This window comes from Microtus oregoni, unplaced genomic scaffold (genome assembly GCF_018167655.1).
Source record: "Microtus oregoni isolate MIOR12 unplaced genomic scaffold, Mior012 000046F_ref0000063, whole genome shotgun sequence".
NCBI classification, from domain to species: domain Eukaryota; kingdom Metazoa; phylum Chordata; class Mammalia; order Rodentia; family Cricetidae; genus Microtus; species Microtus oregoni.
The window spans coordinates 5,169,853-5,193,265 of NW_024543220.1; positions in this window are offsets into that span (position 1 = coordinate 5,169,853).

Here is a 23,413-nt window from a genome sequence, read left to right on the forward strand (position 1 = left end):
AACTGGTTTCAGCTTCTTCTAGGCAGCTGATCTGATCTTGGAGTCTTCTTTGTATCTTTGCTTTCTCTTCTGAAGGAGATGCTCAGCCTTTATGACTTACTCTGGCATAGTGGGGCCTAGTGAATCTGGTTAGTTTCAGGGACTTCCTGAATGTATTTTGAGTTGTTTACTTCCTGTTTCAAGATCTTCCTGAGGGATTGTTTTACTCTTGAAGGGAACTGTGACACAGCAGAGAGGCATCTTTGTTTCTGAACTACATTGGTAAATACTGTTTGTGTGTTTGAAAGATTGCAAAGTCTATAGTTACGGTGTTCTAGAAAGTCACTTAGCCCAGGTAGCTCAGATCATTGCTTTAACTGATGCTTTATTCCCAAAATCACTGAGACAAGTCTGATAAAAATTGTACCTTCCAATATGATTGTGGGTTTTCATATTTATATTTTAATTACATCCATATTTGTCTAACATATTCTGGGGCTATGCTATTAGGTAGAAAGCATCCCACAACTTTAAAACCTTTCTAGTGAGTTGACCCTTTCTCATTGGGAAATGTGAATATTTCTTCCTTGATTTCTAGTAATGCTTCTTGCTTTAAAACTTATTCCATGTAATTGTAATGATGGCAACTTACTTTGAGCTGTCACTTGTAAGTCTTATCTGGATTCCTTATTTCAGGCCCAGAGATAGTATTCTACTTGTTTAGTAAGGTCCCATTCATCTAGACCTTGATGTGTTGCATGGAGAGCAGAGGGCCCTTTGTTCTGTCCCAGCCACCTGGCTATCTTGCATCCTAAATAATCACACAGAAACTGTATTCATTTAAACACTGCCTGACCCATTAGCTCTAACTTCTTATTGGCTAATTCTTAGATCTTAATTTAACCCATTTCTTTTAATCTGTGTATTGCCATGTGACTGTGGCTTACCAGCAAGATTCTAACCAGCATCCATCTCAGGCAGGAGATCCATGGTGTCTGCCACTCTGCCCTTCTTCCCAGCATTCAGTTCTGTCTACTCCGCCTACCTAAGTTCTGTCCTATCAACTAGGCCAAGGAAGTTTCTTTATTCATTACCCAATGAAAGAAACACATAAACAGAAGGAACTCCTACACCATTGATGTATCTTCACCAGAAGTTAATGGTTTCCATACCTGTGTTTCTGTTTTATTTTCAGCTTTTAAAAAAAGGTTCTATTTTGCATTTACTTGGGGGGATTATTTATGCCTAACATCTTAATCTGACAGGTGCTCACATTCAGTATTTAAAAGATTTCATTCAGTTTTTCATTTTTTTAAATTTTTGTTTGTTTCTAATGAGAGAATTATCTTCAGTCCTATAGGTGCCTATTGAAAATGAGGCATCTTGTCAAATTTTTTCTTTGGTATGGTTTTAATACAGTCCTCTTAGATAGATCAATTTTTAAGTTTTTATTGTATTCTTGCTTGAGATTTATTTTATATCTTGAATCTGTAGAAAGACAGATGATAGAATTGTGGACAGAACATGTGACATAGGATCTACTCTCTTAACAAAACTAAATACACAGCATAGTGCTGAACTCAGAACATGATTGTTCACTAGATTTCATAAGCTTTGCAGGTACCTTGCAAAACTGTGTAACTACTGTATCACTGTAATTTGGGTAACTTGTATAACGTCTTTTTGCTTCTATTTGCCTCTTAACTTTAAATACTTTATATAGATGAAATCATGGAATATTTCTGCTTATATTGCTGGCTTATTTCAGCAAGAGGAATGTCCTTCAGGTTCACACATGCTATTGTGTATGACAAGGTTTTTTTTTTTTGGATGAATCTCATTCTACTATAAGACTGTACCATCTTTTTAAAATCTATTCATTTCTTTCCTTTTTTTTTTTTGAGACAGGGTTTCACTGTAGCTTTTGGAGCCTGTCCTGGAACTAGCTCTTATAGACCAGGTTGGTCTCGAACTCACAGAGATCCACCTGCCTCTGACTCCCAGGTGCTGGGATTAAAGGTGTGCGCCACCACCGCCCAGCTTATTTCTTGCTATATCTGTTACTATATCTTTCCTGTTACAGTTATTGATGCAATGAACACAGGAGTACAGATATGTCTTTGATTTATGCAAATTAAAAAAACCTTCTAGACTCACATTAAATGCTGTTATACCCTCTCTGCTTTCCCTTTGGAATTTCAATTATGCTTCACATATCTTTTATGTACCATGTCCTTTTCTTCATTTTGTCTTTAGCGTTTTTTGCTGCTCTGTACTTCATTCTGAATGTATTTTGGTTCATTAAGCTTTCTGCAGCCTTCGTTAATCTATTGCTAAGACCATCTGTGATGGAGAATCTTGATTATCAACTTGATGAGATGTAGAGTCACCTGGAATATGCATTTCTTGTCGTGTTTGTGAAAGATTTTCTTGAATATGTTAATTGGTGCACAGGACCCAGTGTTCCTCTGGTTGGAAACCTAGACTATATAAAACTAAGAAAGTGAACTGAGCATAAACATTCATCTTCTCCTGTTGCTGACTCAATGCAATGCGACAACCCACTCAATCATTGTATCAAATTTTCAATTTATTTCCTGCCATTGTTTTCTACCTAATCATTACGTATTTGTATATATCATTAGCCATTGAAAGTTTTTATCTAGTAAAGCCTATTCTATACCTCTTTCTTTAGTTGTCTTGGATTTCTTCTTTGTAAGGTTTTAATTTAAATGCCTATTTGTTTGTTTGTTTTGTGTGTATATAATTTTACTTTTCTTGCTCCGGTAAAATTTCTCTTTGCTTCTGCATGCCATGAGACTTAGGGCAGATCACATTAATGCAATCAGGAATCTAGCTAACTACACACTTGCCATTAGTCCTGAAATCTGATCTGTTTTCAGTGCAGTTATTCTTAAGGCAGTTCTCTATGAGGCATTTACCAAGGCTTCTCTCCTCTTCTTACATTTGAAGAAAATATTCCTCTGTAAGATCTAAAAAGATCAGAAGCTCTTCTCAGTTCATATCTTCTCAGGCTTTGCTTGGCTCTTGTCTTTTGAATGCCTCAGCCAATGATTTACAGCAACAAACATTCAAAGGAGAAAAGTAAAGCTGATATTTCTTCCTCTCTATCAGCCATTCTCAATCTGAGAGTCATGAACCCTTTGGGGGTTGCATATCAGATATCCTGCATATCAGATATTTTTATTATGAGTCACAATGGTAGCAAAATTACAGTTATGAAGTACAAACAAAATATTTTTATGGGGTTGGGGAGGGTCACCACAACATAAAGAACTACATGTATTAAAGGGTCACACATTAGCAAGGTTGAGGACCACTGCTAGAGATTCTTAGTACAATATGCCTCATGATTTCCCCAACAGTCTGAACAGTCTTTGCAAGGTTGTTTCCAGAGCTGGCACCCAAGGAATCTGGCCAGCCAGTCAGCAAAGGGAAGGCTAAGCAGGGAGGAAGGCCAGGAGCATGAGTCTAAAAGCAGTTTCACTGCCTCTGGCCTTGGTGCTGAAAGCAGTGTACTGATGCCAGGGCCTTGCTCCCCAGAACTTTACGTATTTATTATGCCTACAAGTCCATTACACCGAGGAAGGTCAACTGCAAGCCCAGATGTTTTATGTTGGTGAAGTGGATTGGCATATTACCAGACAGAAACGAGTGTAAAAGTGTCAGAATATGGAGACATTTATACAGTCTTGCTTTCCTCTGCTGATTAAGGCTTCTGAACTTCACAGAGGGCTTGGTTTCTTTAAACAGCTTCTACATCATTCAGTCAGTTACACTGGAAACATCTTCCTCTTTGTGTGACTCTAAATTAATTAATGTGTAGTTGTGATGACCTGGAGCTGTCATTACAGGAGCTCTTAGAGCAATGTTTAATTGAGTAAGTGGGGAAAGGATGACGAAATGTCTGCTTCCTCTCTTCCATCTTCCAGAGTCATGAGCAAAGTTCCCTGTCACCCTTCCTAACCAAAATCAGAAAGGAAGAGTCCTAGAAAATGCAATGCACACATCACATAGCTGTTGTAATCTACACAATATGACTGTCACACCTCTTAAAAACTCCTGTAGATCCTTCCTCCCCAAAGGAAACTTTTCTCATACTCTGCCTCGGGTTGTGAGCCACCACTCAACCTGTTTAGCACATCATGACCCATACTTTTTCCAACACTATAAGCTTCGGTGACGTCTCTTTCTGCACCAAGTGGGTGGCTAGGTCAGTTGTTTAGCAGGGCTGTATCTGGAGAGGAACTTTTGTGAGAAGGCCCTTTCTGAAGTCTCTCAATGTCATTTTTTCTTGTCCTTTACATGCCTCAATAACCTATCTACAACATGAATTCAAGTTTTTTTCCCATTTGTTGGTAGTGAGTGAATAATATCTGAGTGCAGTGTGAAGAGAAGGAAAGGAGAATGTTGTAAGAGCGGTGGGCCCGCTTCCTGCCACCCGGCTAGCTTTACCCGAAATAATTACATGGAAACTGTATTCTTTTAAACACTGCTTGGCCCATTAGTTCCAGCCTCTTATTGGCTAGCTCTTACATATTAATCTAATCCATTTCTAATAATCTGTGTAGCCCACGAGGTGGCTTACCAGGGAAGATCTTAACCTGCATCTGTCTAGAGTGGGAGAATCATGGCGACTCACTGACTCAGCTTTCTTTCTCCCAGCATTCTGTTCTGTTTACTCCACCCACCTAAGGGTTGGCCTATCAAATGGGACTAGGCAGTTTCTTTATTAATTAACCAATGAAAGCAACAGATCAGAAAGAAATCATTCCCACATCAGGAGAAGGCACACAGTGGATGACATCAGAGTCTTGGGCTTTCGGGTCTTGTTGAAGTAAAACTTCTAACCACTTGTATCTTACATTGGATTGCTTCTGCTTCTCTTTTAGCAAGCTTATTAGAACAAACTCATGATGGACAATTTGGGTTGCATTGTCTCTCAATGTCTGTGTATGTATATAATGTATTTTTGTCTCAATTAGAAAACTTTTCTCCCCAAAATGTATATAAGTCTGCCTTTCAGTTGGTGTTACTTCACTTGTGATTTTAGGGATTTACACCAAGACATAGAATGCTTTTGGGGTTGAGACACTTGAAAATATTGAATCCCTTGAGATATTTCACCCTGTGTGGAAGAAAATGAGATAAAGAAAACTCTCTCTCTTCCACCCCACACTCACAATACACTCATACGTATATACACACACACTCACACATTAAATGAGAGGCAAAAAGGAGTACTAGTTTTGACCATGAATAAATAAGCAAACAACTCCATAAAACCTTTAATCCAGATGGCATATGCGGCACAATTATGTCCAAAATTGCTATGTAGATGTGTGTTGTATTGATATAGATTGGCAGTGTATCCTTTAAGAGCAAAGAAATAGGTGATGTGTGCCTTCTAAACAATGGGATTCTCCAAATAGTGATATTTTTTCTTGAAGGAAGTGAATCTCAGAGAGTGAGCTCTTTCTTGTCAGATGAACTTGACCACTGAGGCTGCCTAGAGAGCAGAGCACATGAGAGGTCTGTGGGCGAGCTTTGTCTTAGAGCGAGAAAGGTCATATGAGCTGGTGTTCTCTTTTTTTTCCAAGGTAGCATTTAGTCTCTGTGCTTCCCATAATGCTTCAGGTTTGTCCCCCACCTTAGCCCTTCACAGACAGCTGGCTTTGTCCCAGATTAGGACTCTGTATGCTTAAAAACTATCTAATGAAGCCTCTTACTTTCTCCTATGCCATCCATATTTGCATTTTCTGGAAAAGGGCTAAAATTAAAATTACTGATAGCATAATAATTTGAGAAACAAATACCTTTCATAACATGAAGCTGACTTTTGAAGGTTGCAATTGAAATATGCAATTTTAATAAAAGCCTGTAAAAAGCTCAGAAAATTAAACTCAAAATGATCCAACACTAAAATAATGAAAAATAATTTTTGTCCCTATTATTACTTCTTGGCACAGCACTCTTTCTCAGCATCTCATTCATCCATGCACTATTTTATAGAAATTCAAAAGGCCGTTTCTCAGGCAGCAAATTACACCTCACAGAAATCAATTACACTTCAGGACAACACTAACACTACACATTTCTATTAGGAAATAAAACCACAGGATATGGATAGTAATAAAACTGGAATTATTTCACTGGCAAAGTCCATAAAAATATCCAGTAATTTCAAAATCAAAGAGAAGAACAGTGAAGATCTGTTGCTGAAGTGTTAGCCGCATTATTTTCCCTGAGTTCTCATTAATTTCTTCCTTTAACTTCTGATGTATCACCCACACTTAGAACGTCTTTTGCATTGGCTTACTCCCTGGCTGGGGGAAGCTGAAAACTCTCTCAAATTATGCGGCACTTGGTGCCTTTACCCCTTTTTAATTGATTAATGAGAGAGGAGTGAAGGAAAAAAATGTTGGAGGAAAATTTCATTAGGTATAAATTGTAAGACATTTGTTTGAATGAACATAATATCTCAGCTCTATTTTGATGGGCCTTAGGGGAACACTTTGAGTATTACTGTAAGTACCAGACACAGCACTGAACATTTTAATGGCGCCATTAGAGCATGGCCTTGTGTCTGGATTTTGCTTTAAGATGTTCTTGGGGAAACTTCACTGCTTTATAATAGGGAACAACAGAATTCTTTAGAGTATGTGTGCAATCAGCAAACATCTCAGGTGAGAGATACTTAAGATAAATCAACAAAAGATCTCCCTCATTTTTATTTTTAAGTTTAAGTCATTTAATTTATTTTTTCCTATGAAAATAAAATCTAGCTATTAAAAACTATTTCTGGCAGGCTAAGTTCAACTGTTCAACCAGGCGACTCATGACTGGCTTTTGCCTTGATTTTGTGTTCTCTTGCAATGACCCGAGATTTTCTTTTAAATTACTTTTCACTGCACTAACTTCTGCCGCTTGTGGTTTTGAAAACATTAACTTTTATTGAAGGTTTGAGATATTTCAGGGAAAAGCAGAGGAAAAGAATAATATTCACTTGTCTCCTTGTGTCCATCTACTTTAGACAAATGTTAATATTTTGTTATAATTACTGCATATCCTCAAATAAAATATCATTGATCCAGCAAACTGCCCATGATTCTGATCTTAAATAAAATGTTATAGAATGTATGCTTTTACTTCTTTCTTTCTTTCTTTCTTTCTTTCTTTCTTCCTTTCTTTTGAGACAGACCAGGCTGGCTTCAAACTCATGAAGATCCTCCCGTCTCTGCCTCCAAAATCCTGGCATTAAAGGCATGTGCCACCACCACTGGCAACTTTACTAAACTTTAATATGATTTATGTTTTCTTTATTGATACAGAAATTGAGTTTTCATATAGAACTCTGAAGAGAGATGTTAAAAAGACATCCCTCACTAGCTCAGAATTGAGTATAATAAAACATTATTTATTTAGGGGTAGACTCACAGAGCACAGTCCTATGCTCAAATGGGGAACCCAGCAGCCAGAAGAGAGAAGGAGCATGCCCTTTTCATTGGTATTTATAGTATAAGAGGCCACACCCAAGTGGGCAGGTAACTTAAAGGTTACTGGCTGAAGGATTTCCTACAGCAAAACTCATCTCTTTTCACAAGTTTATCTATATTGTTTTTGGCACTATGTTCAAATAATTTCATAAGAAAATATAGCTTGCTTTCCTATTTTATTTTCTAAAGAAGTTTAAAAAGACATTTTTCATTGTGTGTATGTGTGTTCACGTGCATGTGTATGTGTGTGTGTCTGTGTGTGTCTCTGTGTGTGGGCATTCATGTATGCATGTGTGTCTATGCATATGTGTGTGAGTGTGTGTGTAGGTCAGAGGACAACCTGTGGCAGTTGTTTCTCTACTTCCACCATGTAGGTTCCAGGGATTGAATTCAAGAAAGGGAAAATTTGTTTTCGCTAGTGGAACGTTACTGGATATATCAACTAAATTTCAGGCAGTACCTGTGCTCAGGTACTGTTGGCCAGTACAAAATGGTCTTCATGGTTTCTGTGGTCTTTCTTCCTTTCTTTCTTCCTTTCTTTCTTTCTTTCTTTCTTTCTTTCTCTCTTTCACTCTCTTATTTATTTATTTTGGTGTGATGATGAGATAAATAAATAGACAAAGGGATTTGTTTGAGTGGTTTTTGTCTCATTGATCATCATTCGTTTGTTTTGCTTTTTGCTTTTAGTTTTTGTTTTCCTTTTTGGGGTTGGGTTTTTCTTGAGAGAGAAAAAGAACATGACATTGGGGTAGATAGGAAGGAAGGGAAGATCTGGGAAGAGTTGAAGGAGAAAGAATATGATCAAAATATGCTGTATAAAAAAACTTTAAAAAAGATCTGAGTTTCTGTTTCATTTTCTTTTTGTTCTTTTTGCTTTATTGGCGGCAAGTCTCCTTCAGATAATGTAAACCGATACCTATCCGAACTCCGTATTTCACTGCTGGGATCCAGGTCTTTAAATAATACATTATTTTGAAGTTTTTCTTTATTTTGTTTTAAAGCAGTATAATACTGTGTAGCTGATGCTACCATTGAGCTCTGAATTCTGTTGCTTCAGTCCCCTAAATGCTGAGATTATAGGTGTCCACCAGCACACCTAGCTTGTACTTGATATTCTAACATAATTTTGTTTAAAAGATTTATTATTTTTTCCATTTATTCTTTACAATGACAAAAAAATTATACAAAATTTAAAATGTAGAAAAAGTAAGGAGATAAATAAATAAAAAGTGAAATTAATATTGAATCTACTCTCATTTTCCAGACATAACATTTGATGTATATTTGATTTTAGTAATCTACTTAGTAAGACATATTTCATGCCTGTCACTCACCAGTGTTATTCTAGGATCTCGGCATCTCAAAGCTTTAAGTGTTTATAAAATATAACTTTTCATTTTTAAAGGTAATATAACTATCTATTTCTTTCTTTGAAGGAAAAATCTGCATGGCACCCCTTTGGAAGTGTGCACAGTAATTTATAGACTGTGCTGAGTGTGGTTATTTTTCTGCCTGGTGACACGCTTTTCAGTAAAATGACATTTTGATTTACAAATTTTACCTGTATTACATTTTAATAGCTAATCACTGAAGTACAAGTTTTTATTTTGTCATTTCTTTTTGAAACTACTGGGTATAATAAATGTATTTCTGCGGCTAATGATACTTTCAGTTTCCATTTGCACCAAAGAGTTGATGATTTGATAATTTCATGAGAAATATCACTCCACTGTTCAACTTATTATGCCTTCTCTTTATCACTGACAGGTCCAGTTTCAGTACAATGTCCTGGTAAAATCTGTAGATTCCTTGCATCCAACTGTTCTTCCTGTACTGCCTTTGGTACTCCAACACGTCATTAGATAGTGGAGCAAGCTTCAGGTAGCACATCTTATCCATCCCTTATATTCCATTGCAGAGAGAAGAAATAAATGTGAGAAGCTAATACATAGTAAATTTGCTTTGTTACATTTAAATTAAGGATTTCAATAACCAAGGAAACAGAAGACTAAAGCTCCTGAAGGAATTAGCTTCATTAAAATTAGATGGGCAGAGGTTAAATGCTTTGATTTCTGATGAGAAAATATATTTCCCATAGAGACAGCAAACTCAGACAGAAGACAGGTGAAAAATGAAAACATAAAGAACTTAGTTTTCAAGGATTATTTTTTTCTATGTATTCTTAAAATCATGAACTGAAGTAGTATGTGCATGTCTTTTATACCTAAATTAAGTAAATAGAGTTGACCTTTTCTCATCGTAGTTTGTTTATATTATGATTTTGGCTAATATTGTTATAGATCCTAGGAAACTTCTATACATCAAGACTTGTGTAACCAAGGATACTTAAACCTGTTAAGAGAAAATGGAGAAATTCATGACGTTCTCTAATTTTTTCTTTGATTTTAAAAAGAAATACGGGAGTAAGAAAATATGAAAATAAAGTGGGTTCTCTATGACCCAGCTGTATGTACTTTGCTGTTCTTAGCAAATGCCACCATTCTGATTATAGCTGAGGTTCAGCCTTGTTCCCTGTGTAGAGCAGCCATGTGACAGCTCTGGTCAGTGAGAAGTATGATGAAGAAACTGTTTCTGAAAAGAAATCTGAGGGCTACTGCTACAACTTCGATCACCAGTCAGGCTCATCGGACCATTTCCAGCAGCTTCTTAACATTGTCTTTTCCTACAAACCTTTCTATAACAAAACAATGAACACTGCAGTTCCATGGGCTCCAGTTTGGCAATCAAATATGGTTAAAGATTGCAAATGGGGGCACTGTTTTTCTTTTTTCCTAGCACTCAGTCTCAAATAATCACACAAAAGATTATATTAATTACAAAATGCTTGTCCTGTAGCTGAGGCTTATTACTAACTAGCTCTTACAACTTAAATTAACCAATTCCTGTTAATCTACATTTTGCCACATGGTTTCATAGCTTTACCTGTCCTCTCACACATTTTGCTTCCTAGGTGACTGGCTTGTCTCTCTCTGACTCTGTCCTTCTCCTCTCTGTATTTACAATTTGACTTTCCCACCTGGCCTTATTCTGCCTTGCTATAGGCCAAATAAGTTTTTTTTTTTACTAACCAATATAGGAATACATATTCACAACGTGCAGAAAGATTATCCCACAGCAAGGGATACCCGACCCATAGGATATTCCCCCTTAGTTCACCAGTGCTTCACAGACTCATCCTGTTGTTTGACATTTTGGTAAGGCAGTAATTAAGAAAGAGGAGGGGGAAATTTCCACACACCTTCATTATTCTGTCATTTTAGGAGGTAGCTGAGAGAAGTGATTATGCAGTTAGTAACTTTTGATTTCTGGGCCTCTATTCCCAAGGCATCTTTAGATGCCACACAGTAATCAATACAGTATATGGTTGTTTATATATAGAGGGAAATGGGAATATTGATCTACTTATCATAATTTTCCTGAATAACTCAGAATAAAACCATATTTGATATCAGAACAGACTCATGACTTCACATCTTTCATTTAAGAAAGAGATTTTGAGAGTTACGTTTTAATTTAACACCATACTCTCATGTAAATTGGACTAATAAATATCTTCAAATTTCAGCCTTCTCCTCTATGTAGATTAAAAATAGCAATCAATTCCTGTTCTCACTTCACCAAATTGTGGTCTTTAGTGGAAGACTACATTTGCCTGGTTAGGAAGTGGGAGACAGCACGGAGTATTTCACAAGCAGTTCCAAGATGAGGTTTTTTTTTCTTTTTTCAGCACAGCCTGGCTGTGGCTCCCAGGTGCTGTTATGGTTTGGAAACCAAGAGAACTTCAAAAAGCAGAACATCATTCTGTTGCTTATAAGGCTAGTCATTTATGATGTTGTTACAGTGGAATACTGGACACTTTTCTGTAGGACTTAAACCCAGAGTGTATATTCTTCCACCTTAGTGTTAGAGCAGTGAGGGTTATCATAAAGCATCTATTATATGTATATTCCCATAATAAAGTCTACTTATGCATGTGTATATATAATATGTTTATAAAAATGCATGTATGTGCATGACTATATATGTACATGTACTTTTTTCAAAAGATTTGTTTGGTAGCTCTTTTCCAGATTGAAATATATTCTCCAATTTGAATCATTTCTTTAAAATGGGGAACTCATAAAGAATTTAGACTAATAAGAAAAACATGAGATGCACACAAGGCTCCTCCCCCAGGGTATAGAAGTAATAATTATCTGCTGGAGAGGGCACTGACTGGTGGAGCTGCCCAGAAGCTTTGCAAGGGCTCCTGTGATATAGCTTTTGTGAATAATCACCCATGATGGAATGGGCTTTTCAGTGATGTAGCTACCCAAGTCACCCTGACTTTTATTAAGAATCTTCACCCATGCTCTTAGATATGGAAGGAGTCACTTCTTTGATCTGTTGTCAGTGACCTTCTTGGATGAATAGCTTTTGTTCATATTTCCCCCTGAAAGTCACATAAAGCTGCAAACATTGTTTCTTGGAGAGGCTGAATTTTCAGACATTTTCTGTATATCTCATGTCCCTGCATGGGCACAGCCTGCTTCAGCAACAGTCTCCAGTAGAGCAGTTTATTTGCTTTGACTAATGAACATGCATTAACCATGTTATACTGACTAGTTTTATGTGTCAACATGATACAAGCCAGAGTCATTAGAGAGAAAGAAGCTTCAGTTGAGAAAATGCCTCCATGAAATCCATTTTCTCAATTAATGATCAATGGGGGAGGACTCTGACCATGGTGGATGGTGCCATACCTGGGATGGTGGACCTGGATTCTGTGAGAAAGCAGACTGAGCAAGCCATGAAGAGCAAGCCAGTAAACAGTACCCCTCCATGACCTCTACCTTACATCCCGCTTCCAGGATACTGCCCTGTTTGAATTACTGTCCTGACTTCCTTCAGTGATGAACATCAATGTGGAAATGTAAGCCTGATTAATCCTTTCCTCCCCAACTTGCCTTTTGGTTATGGTCTTTTCTTGTAAGACAAATGCTTACAAAGTTCATGGTACACAGTGAGTGGTGCTCTCTTATACTGTTTTTCACCCTATGGGTTTAGACAAATGTCTAATTACATATCTATCTTTATCATATATCAGGCAAACTCTACCTTTTCCCAATATACATTGTTACTTTTTCAATTGTATATGTGTATATGCGTGCTTCCATGTGTATTTGCACTTGTGTGTGTGTGTTTGTTAATGAAGTACAGAGGTTGTGTATGTATGACGGATAGAGGTTGAAGTTACATGTCTCCTCAGTCACTCCCCATCCTATTTATATAGGTCATTCCAAACCTACAGCATCATTTTCTGAGCACAGAGCTTGCTGATTTGCTTCGTCTAGATAGTAATCTTGCTCAGGTGATCCCTCATCTCCACTTCCTGAGTTATGGGATTACAGGCAGACCTTCTGCCAACCACCCAAATTCTATGTGTGTGTTGGGCATAAAAACTTTGGTCTCCCATGCTGGGAAAGTCATGGAGTTACTAACTGAACACTTTCTCCAGTCCCCACGTTTGTTAATTTATGCTAGCTTCTGTCAGAGAAAATGAGATATATGTCAATGTTATGACATTTTTCTCCAACAAGTAACCCGGAAATCAAAACCAAAACAAAAACAGATAAAGCTCACACAAAGTTTGTACCCACCTTTAAAATCACTTTTAAAACTGTACATCAAGTAGTGGGTGGTTTGACTTAGAAGTGATAGGAATCATGATGACCAATCACTGGCTTAATGTTAACACTGAGAACAGACGTTTAAATAATGGGATTTTCTGAGAAAGTCACTAGGCCATTTAAGCATTGTGCAAACAACAGAGTCTATTTAACACAAATCAGGATGGTTGCAACATCACAAGGCAACGTAATTCTATGGCACAAGCACAATGATACAGAGGTGATAGTTTGAGTTAGATGTGACTGATTATAGCTGAATATTCTAGATGTATACCTTGACCTTTCTGTATGTTTTTCTTTCTATGAACATGGAGATTTTTAAAATTTATTTTTGAAATTAAAATATGTCATTTTCTTTTTCCTCTTTCCTATCCCTTATACTCCCTTATACTCCTTATACTCCTTACCCTCTCTCAGACTTACAGCCTCTGGTCTTTTTCTCAGGATATGTACATTGTTTACATTCCCAAACATATAGTTGCAAACTGCCCAGTCTATGTATTATTAACTTGTATGTATATGATTTTAGGGCTGACCACTTAGTATTGGATAACCAGTTGGAGGCTGTTCCCTGGGGAAGAATATCTTTCCCCATCCTCAATATTTGTTAGTTGCCTGTAATTCAACCCTGTGAGATTTCCATTGTTCATGTTAGCATTTTATTGGTTTTATTCATGTTCAGGCTTTGTTTAGGCAACCATGTAGTTTATATTTCATGGATATAGCTTTCCTGATGTTACTGGAAGATGCAATCTCACAGCAGACCCTTTTTCCACTGCTCATTACAACCCATCTTCCCCATCTTCTGGGAGTATCATCTTGGATCAGTTAGGGCTGCAGAGCACATCAACACTTGTTCTCTACATTTTCATCTCTTGTTTTCTGGAATAATCTCCACCTGTTCCAAAAGGAAGTTTATTTGTTGAGATATAAGAACTACAGTTATTTGTGCTTTAGGATAAATATTTATAATGCTGTTAGGGATTTTGCTGGCTTTGTAAGTGTCATTTTGTAAGTTCTCCTTCAACACCAGTGACTTTATTATTCTTAGGTATTTGTCCAGGATTCCAGTACCAGGAATATTTCCTTCTTGTTAAGGTTTTAAGTCCAATTAGAGAGATTTTGGTTACTGGGAAAATATGAATGCCTCCCTTTGGGTTATCATGCCACACTGGTCATTTTAGTTCATAGGCTTAGTAGCTATATAAGACTTTGTTGCTTTCTTTCCTTGTATGGGACCTTCTGGAATCATGAAAGCTAGTACTTAAGAGAGAAGGCTTTCAGGTTAGATACACCTCATATCCTTTTAGTCCAGTGTTAAAAAATGCATGTTTTCAGCAACAGGTAGTATTACTCAACCTCTGGCACGCAACCAAGGGAAACAGCTTTAACCTATAATGTTTTGAGAGTCAGTTGAACTTCATTGACTAATAGTGAATTAGATAGTTTCCCATGCTTAGTATTGGGGGATTTGTTAGATAGTCTATAACTTTGGGAGGAGGATTGCCAGGCTAGGCAGAAAATTATTAAAAAAATATATATATACACACACACATGAATATATATAAGTATATGTATATATGCATATGTATGTATATATAAAGACTTATATATAATTAGCATATATATGTGATAAATATATATATGCAGACTTAGATGTGCTATATATAACTTAGGTAAATATATAATGATTCCTTGTTACTTTTTCAGATATCTTTATTTTATTCTTTTTCTCCCTTTCCTTCTGTGTTGACTTCCATCCTGCATTAATTAACCCCTTTTCCATTTTCCTATTTTCTCTTCCACTTACTTTCCCCCTCTTTAGTGCTTCTCCCCAACTTCCCCCACAACCACCATGGTTCCTTTTGGTTTTTCTGACTTCTGTGACTACTCCCAGTTATATACTACATTAGAAAATTTGGGGTTAGTAACCACAGATGAGAGAGAACATTCACATTTACCCTTCTTGGTATGGTTTAGATCTTTTAATAAAATCTTTCCTAGTTCCATTCATTTACCTTCAAATTTCATGATTTCACTTTTATTTGCAGATGAATAATATTTCATTGTGTATATGTGCCATATTTTTATTATACACTCATCAGTTGAAGGGCATTTAGTTTGTTTCCATTTCCTAGCTACTGTGAATAGAACAGTAATGGACAAGGCTGAGCAATTATCTCTAAAGTAGGATGTCATTGAATCTTTTAGGCATATACCAAAAAGTCAAAAACTGGGTCATATGGTGGATTTATTTTTAGTTTTCTGAGGGTTTTCCACACTCATTTCCAGGGTGACTGGATCAATATACAATCTCAACAACAGTACTTGAGTGTTCCCTTTCCCCGTATCCCCTCTAGCATTTGCTGTCTATTGTTTTGTTGATATTTGCTGTTCTGACTAGGGTAAGATGAGACTGCAAAAACTGTTTCAATGGCATTTTTCTAATTGCTACTTTTAAAGATATTTTAGCCACTTCTAATTTTCATTTGAAGAATGAATTAGTTTTGTAGTCCAATTTTAAATTCATCATTTGTTTAATTAACTCATTTTTGAGTTTTTTAAACATATTTTGAATATTAATTCCTGTCAGATTTATAGCTAGAAAATATTCTCTGCCATCCACTTTGCTTCTTCATCCCTAGATAGATTGTTGCTTTAGCTGTGCCTAGGTTTTTAGTTTTATGAATTCCCACTTTGTCAATTACAATTGGCTTTAATTTGTGGGTAATTTTGTGTAGGAGGGTCTTCTGTCTATGTGTTACTTTCATTGGTTAAGTAAAGAGACTGACATGTACTTTTGATAGGGCAGAAAATTAGGTGGGTGGAGTAGACAGAACACGATGCTGGGAAGAAGGCAGGCAGAGAAAGCCATCATGGAGTCACCAGAGTCCAACATGCTGAATCTCTCCTGGTAAGCCACAGTCAAGTGGCAATACACATTAATGGAAATGGGTTAATCAAGATGTAAGAGTTAGCCAATACGAGGCTAGAACTAATGGGCCAGGCAGTGTTTAAATGAATACAGTTTCTGTGTAATTATTTTGGGGGTCAAGCTAGCTGGGTGGCCAGGAGCTGGACAGCAAGCCGTGGCCCTCGCCTCCCACTACAGTAATTAGACCTGTATCTATTACATGGCACAAAACCAAACTCCAAAGAGGTCAAAGACCTCAGTGTAAAAACTGACACTCTGATGCCTCCATTAAAAACATAAGTTGATCCCTACATTATATAGTTGAAGGAATGAACTTCCTCAAAATGGAGACAACTAAGATGATGCTCCTGTGCAAAGTGAATCTTTAACTGAAAAGTTGTCACCAGAAAAATACAGAGAAGTGGATAAATAACAAGAGGAAAAGGAAATGGACACCAGAATAAGCATTGGGAAACAACAGCATTCCCTTCCCATATATGGGAAAGAGGAACATGTGTTATTAAGGCCATTGCGTATTTGGGTCTCTTTGTTATAGAAATTTTGCTATTACAGGGCAATAATTTTGCTAGGAAGTGTGCTTTTTACAATTGAGTAATGAGCACTAGACTAAAACTCTCATGTCAGAGATCAGCACTAAAGAAGAAATTATTCTGCTTTTTACTCTGTGGAAATGAACTTTTTCTTTTCTTGATCATCAGAATGATGACACACATAGTTAAAAATTAACGACTATTAGAGCCTTAAAGGAATATAGACATGATGAACTTTCTCTAGATCCCATCATTAATCAAAAAAAGTATCTGGGACAAGTACTGAGTAGTGCTGTTTCAATTTCATGTTCATAATTTTAGAAATTAAATGAATTTGCATTGTAATAATTTCGAGTGGTTAAATTTGGTACTATTTTTCAAATGAACATCTTTATTAATTATTCAAAATGCTTCATCCTCTGTTGATATATCATAAGGATTTTTGTTGAGGTATAGTTATATATGTAGTGGTGAAAATTTAATTCAAAGCAAGTATTATGGTTTAGGCTTTAATTGTCTTCCAAAGACTCATATGCTAAAGGCTTTGATACTGCTGGGAGATGGTAGAATCAATAAGAAGTGAGGACTGATGGAACAAGGTCAAGTTATTAGCCACATGCCTTGTGAGGCTTATTGGGATCCTGGCCGCCTTTTCTCTGTGAATCTCAGCTGCCACGAGACAACAGGTTCTGTATCTGCTCTTTGCCATGACATTTCTGCCATTCTGTAGGCCCTAAAACAATGGGGTTTGTTGGCTATGGATTGAAACCTCTAAAACTACGAGTGCAGATAAATCTTTCATCCAAGTTAATTTTTAAGAGATTTTCCCCCAGACCCTCACAGAGGCATATATGTAAGTTAATTCTTAGTGAAAATGCATTTTACAAAGAGATTGTTAGTATTACTTAGTTATTTCTAGATATTTCTAGATATTAAAATTAAAAATTTAATTAATGCCAATTTTATTTGCAAATAACTTATTCATCTTGTTTTCATAGTGGGAATTAATTCATAAAAATGTTGGCACTGCAGTTTATCAATACAATAAAATATTATGGTTAATACATTTTTAAAACTGAAGGCTATTCATATGAATACTTAGTTTTTGTTCATAACAAAGTAAATACTTTAATTTAATCAGTCTCAAACTGTGGGTCATGACCCCATTGTGGGTTGAATGACACTTTTACAGGTGTCAAATACCAACTATTCTGCATATCAGATATTTAAATTATGGTTTATTACAGAAGCAAAGTTACAGTTATGAATTAGCAATGAAAATAAATTTTTGGTTGTGGGTCAACAAAATTTGAGGAACTGTATTAAAGGGTAGCAACATTAGGAAGGTTGAGAATCACTGTAACGAATTGAATGAAATTTTTGTTTTACTTTGATATAGATGCATTATTTAGATGCTATTGTTAAGAAATATTTTAAAAATAGCCAAGTTTTGCAAATATAATATGTTTTTATCAAGCTGAAAAAAGTCCATAAATTTTATATCAAAAGTAGCCCAGTACAACTCTATTTTTTATTTCACACCCCCTTGTCAGCTCTTTGGATACTATATGAATACATATATAATAAAGCTTCCAGCTTGGATGGAAGATATTAGTATTGCTTTTACACATCACTTAGGGATGACTTCTGTATTTATAGGTGAGTTAGAAGACAATAGGTTCTCCTGTCTACATAGATGTTCATGGACATAAAAAGTGTTTTAGAATTTCCAGAACATGTTAGAATCCCAGATCCAATGCTGAGAGCATTGCTTTGCGGGCAGGTTCTTTACCGTGACATTTATCATGTCCAGTGAACCATCCCAGGTTTGTGAGTTTAAGGCATTCCTGAGGGAGCCTCTCAGGTTCTCTTGAAATCTCCAAATGTTAAGTTACATCTGGATCTATACAGACAGTTAAAAATGGGCTGAATAGCTCAACTTTTCTGCAAGCTCCTCATCTAGATCTGTATATTTATTGGTTCTGAGTGGAGCTAGAATTGGAAACTTTTATAAGTCTTAGGCTATTATGCCATGCAGCTAATACTAAGAGCCACTTCTCAGAAGAACGCCAATCCTAGTGACTTAGTCAACAAGGCTATTTATCCTCTAAGGACAAGTCTCTGTATTGAAAGGTATCCCTTTTAGAGGTCATCATTTTCTGAATATTTAATGCCGCTGTTATATTCTGTTTGCTGCATTCTTAATATGTGTCAAGTGTTTCTATTGTTTGGTTTAATCTTTCCCAAAATATTATACTATAGATATAAAATTGGGAGGTAGAAAAATAAAATATCTCACTCAAGGTAATTTAGTAACCCACACTGATGAGTTCATGGTTCAGCCTGGGTTAAACTTCTGTGTTATAGATCACTGTTTAATGGTTTACAAAGTAGACTAGAAAGAAAAGACTTTGGTGTTTCTTTCTCCAGTCAGTAAAACAGAATGATCTAGGGACCCAGGAGTCTGTTCTCAGATAAATATGTGTGTGTGTATGAGCCTGTAAGGTAAAAGACACATTGAGAATGTTTGTTATTTAAGCTGAATATAGAAAACCTGGTTTTGCTTTTTGGACCTGTGGTTTTTGCTCTACTCCCATCATTTGTAGTCCAGTACCTTTCGCAGTGCACTTGAGGAAGTGGTCTTTAGAATAGCTCATTAAATCAGTATATAGATTCAGGAATTTTCAAAGACCAAAGGAGACCTAGGGGTCATCTGTGGGCAAGTTTCTCACACTGCAAGCAAAGATAATGAAGCCCACAGAGGTTAGAGGAGTTGCCCGGACTGCAGAGCTCTGGAGTGCTGAGCTGACCTGAGCTTGTAGTCTGTGGAGGCTTCTCATCACCACAACTGCAGCTGCATTGGTACAGCAGTGTCAAGCAAGGGCCCTGAACCGATGTCATTAAAGACCTAAGTCCTTGGACGTTTGCACTCAAGGAGCTGGAGCCCGGATCAGAGTGGAAAACTCAGGAGAAATTCTAAGCAGTGAATTCACTTGTTAGAAGAGCATTAACAATTCTCTGAACAAGGGCTTTACAAGGACTATGCTTTTGTTCCAGTGTGATACTTTATGTTTAGAGTATGTTCACAGTTACATCATTGGACGCTGTATTTTAGTGTGCACTTTCAATACTTAATCTTATTAGATTCTGAAGTTTTAAGTTTTCTTCCTTTTTCATCCCATTAATTATTTACTTTAAAAATGTTTTTAAGGGGCTGGAGAGATGGCTCAGCAGTTAAAAGTACTGTTTGGTTTTCTAGAAGATCAGAGCTTAGTTTCCAGAACCCATGTTAGGCAATTCGCAACAGCTTGCCACTCCGGCTCTAGGGGATCTGATGTCCTCTTCTGGCCTCTGTAGGCACTTACACATACCTTCCATGTATTTACACACACACACACACACACACACACACACACACACACACACAGAGAGAGAGAGAGAGAGAGAGAGACAGACAGAGAGAGAGAGAGAGAGAGAGAGAGAGAGAGAGAGAGAGAGAGATGCACGTGCACACACACACTGTGGAATATTATTTTAATCAGGCAAAGATGTGCTACATTTGCTTATGCTGTGAAATATTACTTTAACTACATAAAGGTGTGTTACGTTTGTTTATGCTGCATTTATTTTACTTTGCCTGCCTAAGGTACCTAATTCATCTAATAAAAAGCTGAATGGCCAATTGCTAGGTAAGAGAAGGATAGGCAGGGCTGGTGGGCAGAGAAAATAAGTAGGAGGAGAAATCTAGGTTTGATAGATGATGAGGGGACAGAATGAGGGAGAAAAAAAGGGAGACACCAGCTAGCCAGACTTGGAAGGAGCAGGAAATGTAGGACACACAGAAAGAAAAGGTAAAAAGCTGTAAGGCAAAGCACAGATCAAGAAAAACAGGTTTAAGTATAAGAGGTAGCAAGAAACGAGCCTAAAATAAGGCTGAGCATTCATATCTGATAAGTAATCTTCATCTCATGATTTGGGAGCTGATTGGTGCCCAAAAGAAAGCCTGTTATAACACACATATGCAAATGAAAATAAAAACAAAATCATTAAAAATATTATTTTAAGTTGAGACAAAAATGTTTTAGTACTTTGAGATATTTTCCTAAATATATTAATTGTGCAAAATTCAAAGCAAGAAAAAGTATCTATTTCCTCAAACATTTATATTTTTGTGATGAAAATATGCTGGATACTTTTATCCAGTCTTGTGAAATATGTAGAGTGTTCTAATTTATACTTACCCCACTGTGTAATAGAACACCAGAACATATTTATTGCATTTAATGGGTGTATACTACACACTGATCAATCTTTGCTCCATTCCCTCAATCTTTCCTCCATTTCCTCTTGGTCACTCTTTCCAGCAGGTGGCAATCATTATTATACTTCAAGTGTCGCAGTATTGACATGTGTGCTATCGGCAAACAACTAAAGACCATGATTCTCCCCACTCCCAGAACCTATCAATAGCCAATAATTCAGCACTAAAAAATAGGGCATGGTGAGCACCCCCTTCCATGGCTTATTGTCAACAGGGGAGTGCAGGTAATTACAGTTGTTGTGATTGCAAGGTTGCATCAGATTCAGAAGATACCACTTACCAGCCCTTCACTCTATCTTCAGGATCTAACATACTTTCTGGCCCCTCTTCTGCAACGTTTCCTGAGTTCTGTCTAGTTCTCTTAATGCTAAACAGCAGGGAAGAAGCATCCAGCACTGTTATTGCTTATTTTTCCTATACTTTACAACTAAGGTGCATGGTGGGTTTGTTGTTGTTGTTTACAATGTTTTTATCTTCTTATTCTTGTGGGCAGCCAAGAGGGCTGACAGGAGCCTGCATTATTTGGGGGGAGCTTTTGAGACCTTCTTTATCTCAAGCAGGGACTAGAAACTCACCAGCCATTCAGAGTAACTCTCTTAAGCTTCTCTTTTGTACTTTTATATTTGGGTTACAAGACAGCAAGCTTCCACGTGACATTTTTATACTCCCATTTTCTTGGTTACTCTTCATATTCTACAGCTATATTCTCCTCTTCCCACCCCACCTCATGTTCACCTTCTCTGCTGAAACCTTCCCTTCCCAAGTGCACCCATACTTTCCTTTTGACTGTGTTGTGCTATTCCCTATACTTTAGAACAAGCCCTGCTCATGTCTCCTTCCTAGTTTTTTGGCTTCCACAGGAACCCTGTGCTAAACAAACAGAACTAAAGTGTCAAAATTAGGATCCACATTTGAGAGAACATTCAGTCATGCATCCCTAGGGAAAATTAGCACAATAGATCCTGTTTCCTTTTAAACCCAGTGGCAAAGGTGGTCCCTCACCACCCCCACAAGCAGTAACATTTTCTCTCATTCCAGTGGAACCTATTCTGGAACAAAAGAAAGCGGTATGTACACATGCCCCACACATTGGGCAGCAAAGTTCACTATTTATAAGTACAACTGCTTATGTTTGCATTTACACATGCCACATCTGACCTCTCTCTGGCTTAGTATAATTAGAAATATTTCCTGAAGGGACTGTGGTCCATCAGCATTCCTGAGATATTGTTACTCACGACCTCAGAGGCTATTCACTGCTGTGGTAGACTGTGCACTCTCCCCAGAGGGATGGTGGTGCCAGGGGCCACTTCGGATGCATATGAGCTATCTACTGAGTCCTTGAACATTGAGGGTGCTATGGGGTAGTCCCAGTGGTAGATCCTTCACATAAAGATACCTGACTCCTTGATCTTCTTCAGGTCACATGACTCAAAAGAGGCCTGTGCTGGTTCCTGAGTACTTTCCAGTGGGCCTGAGAAGTATTTCCCACCAAATTTCTTGCCAGTCATGGGAGAGCCATGGACAGAGTACCAAACAATGAGGAAGTCTGTTTGTTGCTCCTAGTCTGAGGGGAGACCCAGTGCATCTTTGACTCTGTTATAGGAAGCACTAGAGGTTAGGAACCTCCTGGTCAGGTACAGTAAGGGATGGGAGCTGTGAGGTAGCTCATGTGTTTGCTCTGAGGTTCCCACATCTGTACTATGGCTTACCCTCTATGCTATGGAACATCATCTGTCACATGGCTCACTGTCTGTATGGTGGCTCTCATGGCTCTCATTCCTCAAACATGACTGTCTATGGCACAGTCCTCATGGTCTATACCATGGCTTACTATCTGCCACATGGTTAATGCATTTTTTGTAACATGGAGTGGCCCACTGCTTGTTTGTTGGGGTTTTCTGTCCTGCCCAGTACCCTGCAACTGTTTAGCCCCAAAGAAAATCACACATAGGTCTCCATAAATTATTAGCTGATTGGCCCATTAGATCTAGCCTCTCACTGACTCACTCTTACATCTTGATTAACCCATTTTTCTGATCTATGTTAGCCATGTGGCTCAGTACCTTTTTTAAGTGGGGCAGATCACATCCTGCTGCTTCGGTGGTCTGGGCAGGAGTGGGAGGAATCAACTTCCTCCTTCCCAGAATTCTCCTGTTCTCATTACATCATTCCTACTTCCTGTCTGGTTTTCCTGCCTGGCCAATCAACGTTTATTTAAAACATGACTGACAGATTACAGACAATTCTCCCACACCACTTCCCCCTCTTTTTTAAAAAAAAAAAAACAAAGGAAAATATCCATAGTCCATTTTTTTGGGAGTGTGGGCATCGTATTTTAGGCTACTTCCAGCTGGTTGGGGGCACTGATAATCTTATGGGGACCTAAAGAAAATTTAGAGTTCTGATCAAGTCCTGATTGAAGTATCCTATGAGTCTTG